The sequence below is a fragment of the Nothoprocta perdicaria genome, unplaced genomic scaffold, assembly GCF_003342845.1.
Source record: "Nothoprocta perdicaria isolate Ctin4 unplaced genomic scaffold, notPer1 scaffold_47, whole genome shotgun sequence".
Classification (NCBI taxonomy): Eukaryota; Metazoa; Chordata; class Aves; order Tinamiformes; family Tinamidae; genus Nothoprocta; species Nothoprocta perdicaria.
Window position 1 is genome coordinate 1299279 of NW_020455721.1, and position 17912 is coordinate 1317190.

The 17912-nt window shown below is 46.5% G+C and overlaps 1 protein-coding gene across 2 annotated transcripts in view; it reads left to right on the plus strand.

Moving 5' to 3' along the window:
- The first annotated feature begins 4139 nt into the window (after window positions 1–4139).
- ATXN1 (ataxin 1) overlaps window positions 4140–17912 on the plus strand; it is a 183238-nt gene continuing 169465 nt past the window's right edge. Inside the window, exon 1 of one of the 2 annotated variants that reach the window (XM_026047046.1) lies at window positions 4140–4260. The gene's annotated coding sequence lies outside the window, so the exon portion shown is untranslated. Of the gene's footprint in view, window positions 4261–17246; window positions 17280–17912 lie in introns of those variants that run through there. The other variant, XM_026047047.1, reaches the window with a different exon arrangement.

A 17912-nucleotide genomic window follows, 5' to 3' on the forward strand; every position in this document is an offset into this window, starting at 1 on the left:
GCGGGGGGCGGCGGGGCGGCACCCCCCCCTTGCTGTTTCCTTTAGGTTTATTTCCGTATTTGTTTATTTTCGCCCAAGCGTTGGGGTTGAATGGCGCCCCCCGCCCGCGCCCGTTTCATTTTTATTTCGCAGGCGTCCGCGCGCGCCGGAGCCGGGGTGGGGGGCTCGGCCCCCGCGCGCCGCCCGCGCCGCCGTTGGGAAGCGGCCGCGGAAGGGCGGCCCGGGCGCACGTGAGCGGGGACGGGCGCGGGGCGGGTCGGCGCTGCCGGGCAGTAACAGCGGGCGAGAGAACAAGTCGGAAGCCCGTTATATAACGCGCCGGGGAGATGGCGCGAGCGGCGGGCTATTTTTGTTCTGTTTACCGCGTGCCGTGTCACAGGGACTCCGCCGAGCTGCTGCTGCTGCCGCTGCCGTCGCGTCCCGGCCGCGGGCGGGATTAGCCCCAGTTCGGGCGGGATTAGCCCGGGCTGCCCGCGGCGGGAGCGCCCGCGCCTCCGACCCGCCGCGCGCCGCCGTCCCCGGGGCCGCGCGGGCAGCGGGGCAGGTGGGTGAGCCCCGCGGGGACCTGCCCGCTCCCCGTGGCAGAGGGGACCGCCCGGCCTCGCCGCGCGGGCTGTCCCCTTCGGTGTGCCCCGCTGCAGCAGCCGCGGGGTCGCGCGCGCGCCCGGCCTGCGGGGAGCCGAGGACTTTTAATTTCGGTTTCGCTTGGAACCTGCCGCGGGGGGGGGAGACGCGGCCGTGGCGCCCGGCTGCCTGTCCCGCAGCGCGGCGAGCCGGGCTGTGAACGGCGGAGGCACTCGGGGAACGGCGGCGGTGGCGGGGGGGACACCCAGCCGCGCTGTGGTCGCGTGGGAGGCTCGGCGCGGAAGGCGCAGGCTGTAGTCCGGCTGTTGCCGCTCCGGGTGACGCGGGTGCGCAGGGGTCGCGGCCGTTGCCCGCGCCGGGCCGGTGGACGCGGCCGGCGCCGGGCGGGGCTGCCATGGTAACGGGCGCGCCCGTTGGTGCCCGCTCAGCGCCCGTTGGTGCCCGCTCAGCGCCCGTTGGTGCCCGCTCAGCGCCCGTTGGTGCCCGCCCGCCCCGCTGCAGCCGCCGAGCTCCCGCCGCCGACCCGGCCCTCGGCGCTGCCCTTGGGCGCCCGCCCGGCCGCCTCGGCGCCTTTGCCCTGCGTCGCGTTTCCACCCGATAGAACATGACGGGGGAGCTGCTGCTAAAAACCGTTTGGCCTGAGACATTCCAATTAGAGAATAATTCGGGTTTGATTTGCCCCTTTTTTTGCGTTTGTGCTTAGGAAAATGTTTCGGCGATAGAGCAGGAGGCTTTTCTGCCACGAAGCCTGTAATGCACTGAGAAAAAAAAAAACCCCGTGCAATCCAAGTAGCTGCAAACTTCCCAGTGCTGCCAGAGCTGCATTTTGCTAAGGAATGCGTGTTTGTGCTCAGCGTGTGGGCACCACCCTTTTGAACTAGTCTTTTACAAAGGCAAATACAGTTTTTTTTTTTTTTTTTTTTTTTAAAGGCACCAAATTTGGCACTCTGCGCCAGTGTTGTAAATCTGGAGCGACTCCAGTGGACTGGGTTCTGAGCCACTTACATGGGTGTATATCTAGAATAACTCCACTTACTGGACTTAATCCAGACATATAGTAGAGTAGCGGAGCTCAGGAAGTGATCTCCTGTGTATAACCGTAATTTTCTCGAATATCTTTTTAAGGCAAAACGTGCTTTTGGCTTTAAATAGGCTTTTCCCCTGCTTCGGGAGCTGCATTAACCGCCGCAGAAGCGGTTAACACCTCTCTTGGAGTCGCTGATCTCGTGCGCCCGCCGTATCGGCCTGGAGCCGCACGCTGCCCGAAAATACCCGGGTGAAATGGGTGCTTTAATGGCTGGGGTGCTGAGGTGCAGGGGATGGTTTTAGGGTCCCGGGCCGGGTGGCCGCTCTGGAGCGAGCCCATGCCAGCCACGTGCGCCCTACACGCAATTTATTGTGAGACAAATTACCTGTGTGACTAAGAGCATTAGAGAGGGATTATTTTCCAAAAGGCCCTATATACGTAGCGAAAAGACTTCTTGAGAATAAACAGTGCAGCTCTTCTCCGTTGCCCTCCTGGGCTCCTTTAATTTACTTAGATTGGAGAAAAAAAAAAAAAAAAAAAAAAAGTAGTCGTATTTTAAAAGACTATTACAAGAGATCTGAACATTCTTAATATTTTTTTTTTTATGTATATATAATGGATCAAGTGACCCGGTTTCATGTTAATTAAAAAACAGACATTAAAATGAAGTCACCTGAAAAGCAAGTGATGATCTAAACAGTAGAATTTGAGAACGGTTGTTTTAGTAGCAGGGCTAGTAAGCGAAAGGGAGACCTGATTTTTGCAGAGCCCTCTGAAGTTCAGCGGCACGTCTCGGTACACGGCAGCGAGGGTGGTCACTACTGCTGCTCGTGCCGCGTCCTGCCGCGCCGCTGGCGGTGCCGGTCCCGGGGGAGATTCCGTAAAGGAGGCCTTGCTGGCCTCAAGAGTCACGTGTGTCAGGGTTGCATCTCTGCAGAGTGCCCCGATGCTGCAGCCCTGCCGCGCCGCGCGGCAGGAGCGCTCGGCCACACGGCCGCACAGGAGTCGGGGAAACAGCCTCAGCAGAGCATACAGGTGCTGACAGGTTAGCTCCTTGGGACGCCCGGGCGGGAAATGACAGGTTAACTCTTTGGGACGCCCGTGCGCAGCCGTGTGTGCAATTTGCACAGCTCGGAGAACGGGTTTGAACGCAGCTCCCCTCTGAGGCTGCCGTAACCATCTCTGCTTCAGCAAGGAAAGTGTGATTAGCGAGCGGAGCTGGAGCGTGGTAGGCTCGGCACAGGTAGGTGTTTCCGAGCAAAGAGATGACGTGCTCTGCTGCAGTGACTTTCCCATATAAGAAGTTAAATAGTCTCAGCTTTGCAAAGTGGAGAATATGGACCTCGTCGTTTCATTTTGCTTTTATGCAGAACTTTAAGTGAGACAAATAAATACACAGGCATTTAAACGAGGATGTTGTATTTTGGGGTCTGATGTTCTATTCACAATGCATTCAGTGATTGCCTCATTTTTACATAAAAAAAAAAAATCTTACTGGGTTTTGACTTAGCTGATACGTGGCTGATATTTTTAATGTAAGAAACTTTGCAGACCCCTAACTTTCGTAAAACTGGACTGACAGCTGTAATTGCTCCCTGATCGCCGTGCACGTGCTGAGAATATAATGCTTAATGGTAGTTTTTTTCCTGGGGATCGTAGTGGGCGGTGGTTCTGAATCCCGTGCGGGTCGGTGTGCGTGCGTGTGTAGGTCTGAGGCTGCAGAGTAGCCCAGCGCCTGCCGCCGTGCGGCTGTTGCTGACGGAGGGTTGGGTGAGGAGCCTCTGTCTGTAAATCCCCCCATAAATAGGAACAAGAAAGTATGTTCATAAACTGAAACTACAAAAGTGCTTCTCAGTAAAAGAGAGACGGTCCCAGTAAATCCTTTTATTGTCCCGAGGGTGATAAAAATATTTGCTGGGATTCCAAGTGAAAAAAAAAAATATTTTGCTTAATTTGTGATGTCAGCAGAAATCTGATGCTGTCTCTTTGTAATTTTACTGAAGAAAAATACAGAAGTAGAAAAAAATGCACCGATAGTGTTTTCCTTTGTATTATTTGCGCGTCTGCAGTGATAGGCATCAGCTGTAACTTAGCACTGTTAATTGAAGGCACGGCAAATGAATGCACGAGTTAGTGCCACGTTCTCAGGGCTGCTTGTTTCCCATCTAGCGTGTTGTAGCAGTTGCAGCAGTATTTTGTTCTGGGTGGTGCCCCTCCTCGGATAAAATATGTCCTGCTGGCAGCGAGGAGAGTCATCCCCACTTGCTGCTGATTCCTCACCTCATTAAGATCGCGTTTAGGAGGAAGGCGCTGGCCTTGAATAAATGGGGTATGTTCTCTGCTGTATGTGCTCTGTCGGCAGGATTGAATCCATAGTTGATCTCTGCTTGAGTAATAGTGGCAGCAGCCTCTTGGCTTTCACTGGGGTATCTTAGCGTGTTGTGAATCGCTTGACTCCTAACCGTGGGTTTGTTGTTGTTTCTTTTTATTTTGGGCTCGTCTCCTCCGCTGCTGGATCACCAGTCACGTTGCAGGCCGGACCAGATGGGCAAGCAATACAAGCTGTGAATTTATCCTTGACCCCTGCCTCTAGGACAGTGACCACCCCCGTTTTTGCCGTCACCATACGGATATGCACTGTCAATAAGGTGAGAATATGATGATTTATTTTCTCTAACGAGTGTTCGTGCTCTGTGTTGCGTTCTATTCAACATGGATACCTTAGGATATCTTCGTAATTGCCTACCTGTGAAATGTTTGTATTTCCCTTGCTTGGCAGTAGAGGTCCTTGAGAAACTCTGCTTGGGAAAAGGCATTAACTCTATGTAGTGACTCAGCTAGGGCAGTGGGTTCCAGATGAGTGGTTTTTCCATCACCTCAGGTCGGGCTACATTCAGTTATTGTAAGATGGTGGTATGAATGACAAAGTTTAGTGTCTGATTCTTTTTTTTTTTGTTGTTGTTCTTGTTGGAAAATGTCCTGCATAAAATAATGCAATTTTTTATGAGCATTGTTAGTGGTTCTTGTTGCTTGCAGCCTGTTGGACTTCTCCAGTGTGCAGATCTCCTTTTCTGCACCAAGCTTTGTCTGTTATAATAGAATGATAACTTTAGCACAACTAATAGTGACATGCCTGGATGCCTTTGCCTCTAATTTGAGGAGCATTTTCATTTTTTTACCATTTTTCCCTGAAATACCATAACCAGAACACAAAAGTGCACAAAATAGCAGACTCCTCTGTTCTCCTCCTGGTCCCATATGGTTTGGGAGAATGCCTTAAAAACACCAACTCTAAAGGCTCGAGAATCATACTGCCAATGAAAAGAACATCAATTTTGATTTTATTTCTCTAATCTGATTGTCATTTTGCCAGTCTGTTTTTTTGGACCTGTCTCACGATTTTTTGAGTGCTTGGGATTGACAATATTCCTAATGCTTCAAAAGAACCGATAAAGGTCATAAAAAGAAAACTCTCTGTGTCTTTAAATAACAGAAATTTAAACATAGTGGTTAGTTGCACAAAGTCAAAAGATTTTTGGAAGCCAGAAGTCTTTGAGAACGGCAGCGTTCCCTAGAGGAGAGGCTCCTGAGAAAGTGCCCGTTGCAGAGGGACTTCTCGGCGTGTGCAGCGTGCCCCAGAGCAGCGTGCAGGGCGTCACATGTCGCTGTGGCTGAGGGCTAGGGTGCTGTGCTCTGAGGGGAAGTTGGCCAAGCAGTAGTTACGTGTAAAGACATGCCCCTTACGGCTTGCAGACGAGCTGGCGTGCTGCGGGTGGATCGTAGCCGCTGCATCTCTCTGGAGCAGTATTATTTTCTCGGGAGCGCAGTGCCAGACACAGTGCCCCTGCACAGGCACGTTGCCTCTTTCAATTTTGGGAGGAAACCAGCTCGATAGCAGCCATGGGCTTGAGAGATGAGGTAGAAGGAAGCTTTTTGTGGCGACATGAACATTTCCACAGGGTGTTTCGTTTTTCCTGGATTTAGCTTAGGTTGGGCGACGTTGTTTGTATTTGCAGAAACGGTTGCTGCAGGAAAGGCTTCTCTCTCTCGACTCGAAGCGATTATTTGCTGGTCAGATCCAAGCGTCGTATGAATACTCACATTGTGTTACCCACAACACATCGCTAAGTCACCTTGAACTGGTATTTCCTGTGATTGCATGAAAAGGAATATATTAAATGTTAAACAAACATGTTGGATTAAAGAAAAAAAAAGCACTTCAGTGCAGTTGGCCTTTGGCTGGAGGCATGACAGGTTTATAGCACTATATATGCACTACGTATAGCACTGTGTATGAGCACTGTTTATAGCACTAGCTTTTTCCTTTATGTACCAGAGTAGCTTGAAGTGCGGTGTTGTCTTTGTGGATCTTGGATCGAGTTGGTTTGGGGCTCTTTCCTTGTTCTTAAACATGCTGATGCAGTCACCGCGTTTGAGGTAGCTCTGTTGGCTTTGTTAGGCGGTTCTCGTTGTCTTTAGGGAACAATCACCATCAGACCCACTCCGTGACAAAACAAGGACAGCCCAAGTTGTGGAGACAGAGCCTTCCTGCTCCTCAGCATTGCCTCGGTCCCTCCATTGGACAGAGGGGCGTCCTCGGAGGCCTGGGCAGCCCGCGGGCAGCGTCGTGCCCGAGCGAGGGCATCAGGATTGGTAAAACCACCACCAAAATAAAGCAAATAGGGACAGGGACTTTTAGTTATTTATCTTTAGTTCATCCTGAGTCTGGTTAAGTTTAGCCTGAGCTCAAAAACACAGAGTTATTGTTACTTGCTCAAAGCATGTACTGCCTCCTTCCACGTAGGCAAAATGACTCAATGCTCTCTTTTAAGCAGTTGTGTCGAGAGGATTTTGCATAAGACACTGGACGTTGTAAGAGCTAAAGAGTTCTTTTTAATCTTTTCCACTGTTGAGTCACTTGATATCTTTTAATCATATTACTGCATTGGGTTGACTGTACAGCAGCAGCTCAGTAGTAAGATTTCTTTTTTTACTGAACTTTCCATAAGTGTATCTGTCTCCAACTTAACGTGGCATGTTTTTACAAAAGAAATATTTTATGGTTAATGCCGTTTTCTGGTTCTTCTTCTGTTTAAATGAATGATACTATATCGTCTTAAAATACTTTATGGTGAATGTAAAAAGAGCAAATCTGTGCCTATATTAGTGCATCCAGTGGCAATTATGTGATTGTATTACTGATGTTCTTTCAAAACTGATTTTATCTTTTCCCTCTTGTACTGTTTGTCAAGGCCTACAGTGGCTGTAGTGCTAAAAGAAGGCAGGTGGTGGAGGTTTTTATCCAGTATATCAGGTACACAAGCTAAAAAGAGAGATATAAACTAGATAAAATTGGATAGTAATTCGAAATCATTTTTCAAAATTGTTTTGTATGCGAGTGCATAAATTTCAAGTAAATGAAAAGCTATGAGTGCAGGCTAACATCTGAGAAATGAGCCTGGGCCATCTCCAAGCTCTGCCTTGTCACCTTGGGGTTGGCCTTTCGTGTTTTTGCACTGTTGTTCCTGCAGCAGATCCTGCTGGTCTCGCGTCAGACTGAACCGAAGTTTTGTGATGTAATATAAAGGGTAAATGGAGTCGGGTGTAGGGATCTGCCTGGAGGACAGTGCTGGACTCAAGGCCATAACGAGACCTGAGAAGGACCTGAGGTTTGGTTCAGACCCTAGTTTCGGTTTCAAAGAGAGATTTGTGTGAGAGTAGTGAGAGCACAAGGAGAATCTGATCCATGAATGTTAGCGTGCATTAATACATCACCTCAGCACATTTTCTTTGGGAGGTTACTCTGAGCCGTAGAGAACTTCTGCAGCAAGGGCCGAAAGCGGCCGGACGGCGGGAAGGGAGCTGCAGGTGTGGATGTGGCCGTGGTCGCTGCACGTGGAGGGAAAAAAGACTAGCTGGAAACCTAAGGAATTTCTGTTGAGTTGCTCATTGGTTTGCAAGAAAATGCGGAGTTCAGGGGTTGTGCACTCCTGTCCCAACGTGGTTGTGACAGTCGCTGCATTTTGTTTGCTAGGCACCCGCTTGTGAAGGTCACGCATTTTCATAAACCTGAACTCTTCCGTGATGGGACTAGTCGAAAAAATGGTTTCAATACAGGGAGGCGGTTGTAGAAAAAAGCAGGCTTAGTTCTCCTTGCTGTGCTCAGGGTTTTTGTGCCGGTGGGTGTTTTCTCCCTGGTGGCCCTTCCTTGGCACACCTGGCAGCCCGTGGGGAATGCTGCTTGTTTTTCCCAGGATAATATGGTAGCACATGGGTTTCTTCCTTAGCCCTTGTGCTTGTCACCTCCCTGGTGCTGTGCTGTATTCCTTGCTTCCCCCAGATGGTCTGACAGCAGATCCAGAATCATTTGAAAATTCATTGTGTGCAAGAGAGAAAAAAACATCTTAATGGGCTGTTACGCTGTAAAAAATGTTAAGTTCATTCTGCATGTGCCACTAGTGGTTAAAAACCCACGGCTCTGATCATATGTACTGCATTTTTATTTACAGCTTAGTAGGCTCTACTTTGACATATGACTAAGAGGGAAGCCCCTCCCTTGAACAGTTGTATGTCATCTGCTTCAGAGAACTAATTACTTGGCAATTCCCATTTGATAATTCCCTCTTTATTTTCTGATGAGTTACTTAACAGCGATGAGCTTGTTGAGCAGGGTACCGTGCTTAATCTGTGCCTCAGAAACTGCAGCGGGGGCCCGGGGATATCGGTGTTTTCTGAGCAGTGCTCAGCCTGGCCATGGGAACATCAAAACTGTCTGCAGGTAGTGGTGAGCTTCGTGGGAGCGAGGCACAGCACTTGCCAAAAATCAAAGGGGAGGGTTAGGGGACGGTGGCACTTGCATTTTAAAATTGTGTCTGGCATAGAATAGTCTGCAAGCAGGATAGGAAATATGTTGGCCCTCCAAAAATCAAAACAAAAGCTAGTGCAGCTTAGACGTGAGGAAATAGAAGCCTGTCAGAGGTATCTTCTGCATATCATTTCTACCCCTCCACTGAAATAATGTATTTTAAAGGAAGTCTTGTTCTTAAAAAAAATTCACAATATATATATTTTTTACAGCTTAAAATGTTTGTTTTGCAGTCAATACTGGTAATTGTTGTACTGTTCTGGTATGTGATATTTAAATATCCCTTTGTTTTCTCTGCTTCTAGCAGTCTTTCTTTAGCCTTCCCCAGTCCTTATTCACATGCTTTTAGTCCGTGGCCGGAGCAATCCCACTCCCTGGCTGGGGCCTGCATTGCAAGCCCCAATGCTGCTGCCAAAACTGCTCTGCTCCTACAGGATTCCTGGCTTCAGCAGGCAGAGGTTTGTGAATCCATTACAGTCACTTTGTTGACCTAGTATCCCACAGATGTGAGTGCTTAAAGAATCCCCTCTTAATTGCTCAGGTGCTGTAAGATAAGAATTAGGCAGAAATAGGATTTTTTTTATTATTATTTTTGTGAAATAGGAAGTGTAGTGTTTAGTGTATGAGCTTGCATGGGATTGCATCACCGGGCTTCATGATTTATTAGATACTCATACTCATATCTCTTGGCCAGTCAGCATACGCTCAGTCACAGGCTTGTTTCCTCAATGAGGAAAGTGCATTATTACACAGTTACATGTGTTTTTATAGAATTAATCAGAGGAACAGTAATTTTATGAAATGTAGAATTCAGAACAGATTAATCTACTTTAATTGTGTTTGTGAAGTACACCAGCTATAAAATCTTTTGAAAGGAATATTAATCATGTTGATCAAAGGTGGCTTGAAGTACATAATTCAAATACTAACACAACTCTCTTCTATTTGTTGCAACTTGGATATTAGTTTTTCTTATTTTGAATGCCAAAATAGGTTCCATTTTACTTTTTTGCACAACAGGCAAAATAGATTTTTGCATTTTGTAAAATAAGAGACGTAAGCAGGACCAAGAAAATAGTTAAACTACTCTTTCCAAACCTTTTAGTCTATTCTGTTTTTTTTAATTTACTCGAGAGCTCTCAAGTGGAGCTTATATAGCATCACTGGAAACAGAAATGCTCCATGAAAGTCATAAAAAAGCACCACTGTGAACAGACTGTGCTGCCTGTGATCTGAAAGGTTCACCCGCCTGCCTGGGAGCTGTCCCTTGGCCTTCCAAAAAGCATCGTGGCTGTGGAGGAACCTGCATCCAGGACCCCTGCGCCAGGTTTGTTTTAAAAGAGGCAGCAAAGGCTGCTCAGAGGCACAAGGTTGCACTGCAGGTCGCCTACCTTGTGAATCATCGAAACCATTCTTTGCTCATGCTCTTATTTAGGCCCAGAAGCATTTTACTAAAGACTGAAATTGCTTGTGGCCTGAGCAGAAATTTGCTGAAAGGAGTAGATTGGATCATTGTTATCTTCTTCCCTCAGAAAAGGGAGGCAATATTCTTTGCCGTTGAAATTGAACTCTCAAGGAAAGTATTTGGCCCCAAACATACGAATGCTGATATTTCCATCAGTATTCACGTAAGTAAAACCCTGCAGTATGAGTATCATAAACATGATCTTTCAGTTAATACAAGATCATAATTTCATATTAATGTCTTACGATTTGAGCATCTAGTTACAAGAAGGCAAAACTCATGAACATACAGTGGAAGTTTCTGCTCAGAACAGCTGTTACCTGCCTGACATCTAAATGAAAATTCAAATGGTGCCTTCCCTCTCCCCCCAACTTTTTGTAATGAGGGAGCTGATTTTGGATTTTGTATTTATTTCCTCTGCATTTTCTCACCCATTTTGCACACCAGCCACCCTCAGCAGCACTTCCAAGTGGCCAGCAGCACTGGAAGAGCTGAACTGATGGATCTGGGTAAATACGTTTCTTTTGCTTCTCCTCGTTTGCAGAATGGAGAAGCCTCTTTACGTTTCCACTCCGGTCTTGTGCATCTCCTCCTTGGCTCAGGGGTGAGTTACAGGTTTCCTGCTATCAGCCTGATAATTTTTCCTGGATCCCTGCTGTGATCTGGCCTGGTGCTTTGGTTGATGAGACAGCCCACGTGGGCTGTATGTGATTTCCTTAGCGAGCCTGGTGGTTGTAACAGGGAGAAGACAGACACTGCAGCTCTCGCTCTGCAGCGTGTTTGAGGCCTAGGTTCTTTTTTATGGGAACAGAGAATGACAGTAGATAGCATGGACCAATAGTCTGGCGTTTAACATTGCATTATATGTATTTTTTTCATGGATAGGGCACAAGCATTTTATATATTGACTTTTATATGACCCTACCATATGAGAAGGACTAAAGAGAGGAAAAAGTCTGCGTTTTGTTCTGTATTTGCACAAGCTGACGGCGCGGAGGACTCGGTCCCGGTGCGCTGGGTTTGGTGATGAGGCCGCTGCAGATGGGGCTGCGCGTAGCAGCGCTCCGATGCCTTGGCCGCCTCCGACTTCCTTCTGTCACGGCTCCACGGTGCGTCCGGGAGAAACACTCTGACTAGTGAGAGAGTGAATGAAGTTAGTTCCTGAGGGGGAGCCTGACATTCCTTGCAGGACACAGCCACTCAGATGCTCTTTGGTTACCTGCTGCGGCACGGTGGGAAAGGGTCCTTAGGAGAATGGGGGCGGGAAGGAAGCGTGCAGCCAGCACCTGAGACACGTGCTGCAGCAGCAGCAGCAGGCAAACACACGGCCGGCACCTGCAGATCCCAACGTGCCGAGCGCCACGTGGCCGGAGAGGAACGGGAGCTGTTCCTCTCCCTCTGGAGCTGCTACAGCTTTCATACAGCCCCCTCCTTTTTATTTTACCCTTTTATCTTTCTGTCCCATCCTCGCCTTTTCCAGGCTTCATCCTTTGGTGGAGGATGGATGGTGGATGGGTTTCCCTCCTCAGCGCTGCTCTGCGGCGCTGCTTGCGCAGCGCTCTCACCTCTCCCGTCACCTGCACTGGGCTCTGGCTGCAGGGCGGCCCTCCCTTCCCTGTCATTTGCATGGGTTTCTAGGCATCTAAGATCCATTTTGACTTGGAGGGTTTCTAGCCCTCGGTAATTTTTCTGCAGAACTGCAAATTTGAATGTTGTTTCATCTACCTCTCTTCCTTCCTTGTTAGTCATAGCTGAAGTCTGAGCTTTACAGCCCTGGTGATGTGTCCAGGCAAGCCCTTCGCTCCTCCCAGGGGGCAAAATCTTTGCTTCTTCTCCAACACTTCAGGGTGGGGGCTTGTTTCGGGGCTGAACACTGGCCTTTCAGTCCTGTGTATCCCAGCCAGTCTATCCTGGCTTCCAGCTGCAGTGCCTCTTCAGCAGGCATCCTGCTTTCCAGGCTCCTCAGTGGACCTTGAAAAAGTAGTTGCATTTATTTGTTCATGTAATGCTACAAAGTGGCAGTTTAATTACATGTGTGTGTGTTTTTATATATATGTGTATATGTATAAATATATTTTTTCCTTTACCTGAGGATTAGCAGGGAACCATCTTCTTCGGGCCATTTGTTTGGAAGATCATGGCTCTCTGTTATTTTATTACCCCATCGTGTAGTACACTAATAAAAGAATTCTTGGACCGTGTTAACAGTGACACTCTAAATTGCTGGGAAGCTTTAAAGATGGAATATGACTTCACATATCATAGAGTTGAGATGAAAGCAGTGGCTTGGTTTTCTGGTCTTTTTCATGTTCTGCTTTGGTTCCAAGAGTGAAAACCTGCAGTGGCGGATTGCAAAACTTTCAAGATAAAATACAAACTAAAATCACTTGATTCAAAAAGAGAAAAAAAAAAAAAAAGAGAGAAGGAAGAAAAGAAAGAAAGAAAAATAGAGCATAGTATGAATTGAGTGAATCTCTTTTCAGTTGTAGAAATTCCTTGACTGCTGTAGCGAAATAGAGGAATTAAAGTACCCCCTAGAGAACTTTGGGAAATGTAGGAAGTGAAAATAAAGCAGTATTGCTTTTTCCTCCCCGCAGTTATGTCAACTCTTTTGTATCATTGTAAAGCATTTTTTGCAAGGACCTGGCTGTCAAAATGAAAGGTCATCAAAACGACTTTCAAAATTGTTAGAAAAACAATAAATAATTTAGTTGATGGATTTTGGAGGTCATGTATTTTCACAAAAAAAAAAAATGCTTTTTTTTGAGTGAGAGGAAAACTGCCCAAAATAATACTTTTATAGGAAAATCAATGCCCCTGGTTGTTATAGACACAAAAAAGTTGAAAAAGAAAGGATATTATGGGGAAATGCACATTTTCCATTTAGATTTACCCAGTATGTTTGCCAGTAGATTTTGAATAGCGTGGTTAGTTTCACTTTTCCCATATGTAGTCAGTTTCTGAAAAAATATGCCCCATACTGATAAAATTATGAAAAAGTGATAGAAGAACTCAAAGATACGATATGTTACTTTGAAAATTATCCATTAAAAACAAAAGTCTCCATATTGATGGAGTCCTTTTAAAGGCAGTGTCCTTTTAACCAGCAAGCAGGTCTTCTGCGCATCAAATAATTAAAAATAGAGCAAAGTTTCTGAACAAGGCGTCTGGCAGAAGCGTCTGTACTTCCATCTGTGCATGATTAGCAGAATGTTTCATGATATTTAAATAGCACCAGCTTTGCTCTCTTTTTTATTATTTGTTGTGCCGAAGACCTGTTTGCTTGTTAAGTGGTCTTTTCTGAATAGTTGCTGGCAGGGAGTCAGGAAAGTGTATGAAGACATCTTGTACGCACTGCAGATGCCAAATTGTCCCTTTTTTCGGGGAGGCACTGCCCTTACTGTATTTTTGCCGTAAATCCCATCATGTCCTTCGCTTTGTTTTTAGAGTTTCTTACAGAGCAGTTCATTCCAGAGGGGTTTAAGCCACGGGCAATGAGGGGCTTCACCGATACTGTTATTTTTGCAGGAGTTGCATTTGGAGGCTCTGTGTGGCACAGGTCCTGGCCCGGTTAGGCTGGCAGGGTGTTCGTGGTGCCGCAGAGCCCGGGATCACGAGCCTAATCTGCAGCGCGCAGCCCCCGGCAGCCTCGCGCTCCCCACAGAGGCCTAATCAGCCGCATCGCAGCTTTCCGCCGGCTCCGCGGGCTCCTCCTTGCTGGCAAGCCTTCGGGATCAGCCCGGGAGCGTTCGGCCCCGAGCTGGCAGCGCAGGGCTGTGCACTTGCAGCCTCTGGTTTCCCTTCTACCCCGTGGTGAAATTCTGGTGCGTTTGCTTTATGGAGACCTGTGCGGTTAAGCATGCACCTAAAACAGGCTGTCATCTAAATATGAGGTGCATTATTATATCTTGTAGAGAATGTGGGTGTTTGAGCTGTTTTGCTCCCTGTAAATGCCTTGTTATTGGAAGTTGGATAGCTGTCCAGGAATTCTGTTGGTCTCAGAGGTGTTATGTGAAGAATTGGTATTTGCTGCTTGGGCAATTCATACTCTTGGGCAAGGATGGGCAAGGAAAATAAGCATTTTTGTGGACTGTGTAGCTGAAGTTTGTTTTTCTTGTATGTGGTTAAGGTTGTAGTACATGATGTAGGACTGCTGGCCTGGGTTATGTCTCCACTTCTGTTAGGGACTTGAAAAAGTTCATGCTCGTTTCTCAGAGTCGATCTGTTCAGCTAGTAATGTGCATATATAAACCGTGTGTTGATGGATCCCAGAGAAGGAAGAGCCTTTTGCTGGGCTCTTCCACGCAGAGTTCATCTCACTTAGCTGTGTCCGTGTTACGCAGCGTGCCGTGGCGCCTCCGCCTCAGTGTCTGAGCAGTGGGGTGCTTTGGTGCAATGTCTTCAGCAGGTTGGCTCTCACGTGGGTGGCTCTGCTCCCCAGACCCCCCCAGAGAGGGGTCTGAGTGTGGCTGAGTAGAGGATACCTGGGAAGGACAAGAGAAGGAAAGACCATGTTTTACTGTGAAATTTGGGACAACGTGTACCCCAATTCTGTCAGCTAAACCTCATAACGTGAAGCTGTTCCACTCTAGTTTTACGTAACATCACCGCAGAAAACAATATTAGCCCCCTGAATTCTCCTCTGTCTGCAGAAATCAGTAATTTTCTCTGGAATCAAATCTTGACCTGTGCAGTTTGATGAGCCTTAGACAGACATCTCTCCAGGAACAGGGATGAGGAGGAAGACTCGAACTCATCCGGGAAAGGTGTTTGATTTTGTGTCAGTAGACTTGCTTAGGCTGAGCCTAGTAGGCTTGCTTAGGCCCAGCCAAGTTCTCTGTTTTGCTCCTGATACTTGTTCTCAGAATTTATCATAATGGATTTTTTGGAAGCGCTTCAGCTTGTGTTGTGAATGTGAATTAATTACCGTTAGTATGAGTTGCCTATTGCAGAATGGAATTTGTTTTTCTGTGTCTCCTGTCATGCTCAAGGTACTTCAAACACTTTGGAATGACGAGCTCGGTTGTGCCAGTGCAGCGACACTGGGGACAAACACGGCCGTCCTCCTGGCCGCGACAGGCGGCCCGATTCAAGGCCCTGCTCACAGACTGGGCCGGGAAGATGCCTGGGAGGTTAGCAGCGTCCCTGGTATTTTTTAAAAGGCGTTTGTGACAGGCTCCTTCTGTTGGCAAAATGGATCTTGCTGTTTATTACTTCATTTGTAACTCTCAAAGCAGTGTAAACAAAGTGATGAAGAGTTGCAGGGCACATTATTCATTAACTGTTGTTTAAACCTCATTGTTGAATTTTTAGCCCTGGTTGTTTCACATCATGACATACTACTCGAACAAGCCATAACCCTTGATTTCCTGAAACAAAACTGAAGTTTCATTTTCACAACCCTGCAAAAGCAGGGAGTTAAAGCAGCTCTTGCCCTGAGTTGGTAGGATCCCATTAGCACACGTGAAAAAGGAGGCCTTCATTCCCTGTGGGCACATGCCTGGAGGGGCGGGAGGTGCCTTGTGTCGCTCCCAAACAATTCCTTGCAGCTGGCTTGAGAGCAGCGTGGATGGTGTCCAGCACGCAGGCGTCCCCGAGTACAGCGATGATGGTGATGGCAATGTTGATGGCCAGTCCATATAGAGATATTAACAAGCATTTACGTAACGCCGCGCTGTTGACTACTGTAGATGTGTTGTTTTAGGCCCTGCTCCTGCTCGTGCTCCTCCTGCTGCCTCGCAGAGGGTTCCGAGCGGGCCCTTCGGCTCCAGTTGGGAGCGGATGTAATTAAAATGGGAAAAGTGCGATCCGAGGTGAGCCTGCAGCTCTGGAGAGACCAGCAGCATCAGGGGCTGACCTGTGCAATGCTGCTCGAGTCCTTCATGGTGCAACCGAACCGCACACCGAAAGTAGAGCTTTGGGTTGCTTCATTTTCCTCTTCAGCTTGTACTACTGCCCATTCACGGAAGCCCTGACTTGCTTTTTGTGCATTCCTGGTGAATCTATTCTCTGACATACAGCAAAATGCACCTCTGTGATTAACATGTGCCCTTTTAAAAATGGGCATAGCTGTTTGTTATTTCCAGCTCGTACTGCTATAGGAAGGCTGCTCCAAACCGTGTGCAGCTTGGTGGGAAGCAGCAGCAGCTCAGTGCATTCTCAGCTGTATAGCTCCAACGTACGTTACTTTTAAGACACCTACATGTTGTAATAAAAATACTTCTTATAAGCAAAGATATGTAACCACAGTTTAGATAATTACAGAAGAAAACGACTCAACTAGGTATTGAAACAGGAAAAAAAAAAGCAATCTCGAAAGATTTTTTAAGAGCTCTGGAGTTAATATAGCAAAAATTTTACCTTTCCCTAAGAATTAAAAGCTGCATGATGATTCATACTGTGCTAAAGTTGGTATAGATTATGGCACGCGTGCCGAACAATGGTCTGAGATACTAAATACTGTAACTGCAATTGGTACTCAAGCCTGAATTGGAAGAAAAAAAAGGATAAATATGTAACTATGCTAAAAACAACACAAGTAAATTTGGGGAAGCAGCTGAATATTGCTAGAAAAGCAGAACAGTGCATCTGTATGCGAAAAAGCATGTGCCTCGTGTTCTGTCACAGAGCTGTTGCAATTGGAAATAGGTAGCAAAAATTTACTGTTTAATATTTCACAGATAATAATTGTTCTGAATGCTTTAAATAGTACAGGAAATGTAGTGTGTCACAAACTTGACATTTGAATATTAATATTGATACTGAAACAGTCTCACCACAAAGAATGCCAGGGCTGCAGGAGGAAAGAGAGCATTCTGATTAGATAAAAACAACATTTTTTAAGCCCTTCAGATATGATGAAAAATACCTCATGAAAACTGAGACAAGATTATCTTTCAGAACTGGACATTTAATGTCCCATTTTGGGAATACCCCTAAACAGGTAGAATTGGAAATAGATTTTTTTGTCATTTCTCCTTTTTTTTTTTTTTTTTTTCTCTCCTCCCCCCCATCATTTTGATAGTTGATGAAAATACTCTCAAAATGGTTAATAGCACAGGGCTGCAAAGTGGTTTGGATTCCCTTATACCAATGTATCAGTATATGCAGTACAGAAAAAGTGCATGGTGGTGTGTAGGCTGTCCATTCTCTTAACTCATTTGACATATGTCACCATCTTGATAGTGACATTTGGCTGTAGAAGAGCTTATTGAGGAGAAATCTTTCTTTTTGGAAAATAAAATAGGGTTGGCTTTATGTTTCTTCTGCTTATTTTATTTCAGAAACAAGCAAGCCTTCTTTCCTTATGGCTGTGTGCGCAGATTTACTATTTTTCGGTAAGTTCACGATGTCCTGCCTGGTTTAAGGTGGGATGAGGACACAGCATCTCACAAATAGTAAGTTTTAATGTATGGATCTGGAGGAGCCCGAGGGCCCTGTGTATTCTCAGAACAGCAAACTTGCCTCCAAAGACAGAGCAAAATAGAGACGGAGACGGGTGGAAGTTTTTGACCATGTTGTACTTTGCACCTGAGGGGTCTGGCCCAAGGCAGGTCTGTGCAAGGGGTAGTATATTCATAGGTTTTGATTTTGTGATGCTGATGTTGGTTGTCCCGGTTTGATTCTACATGTTGAGCTATGTGTAAATTCATCAAAGGAGTTTTCTTTTGGGGGATAGGAAGGGAAAGTTAGCTGCTTTTCTGAGTGCTCTGTTACTTGTGACTTCTTTTTCCTTTCAGAAATACATCTTGCACTTTCAGAGCCCCTTGTTTGCAGATGTGCTTAATAGTAGTTTTTAGTCTTTAGAATGGAAATGACATTTTAGCATGCATTTGCACTGTATAATATTTCTTTCTACCCAGACTGCTTACCAGGCAATTTAAAAAGCTAGGTATGAATTTAAAAAGCAAAACTTCAAAAGGCATTTTCTCTCCTGAAATGTTTTGAGATGCTTGTGGGTACTTCAGTGT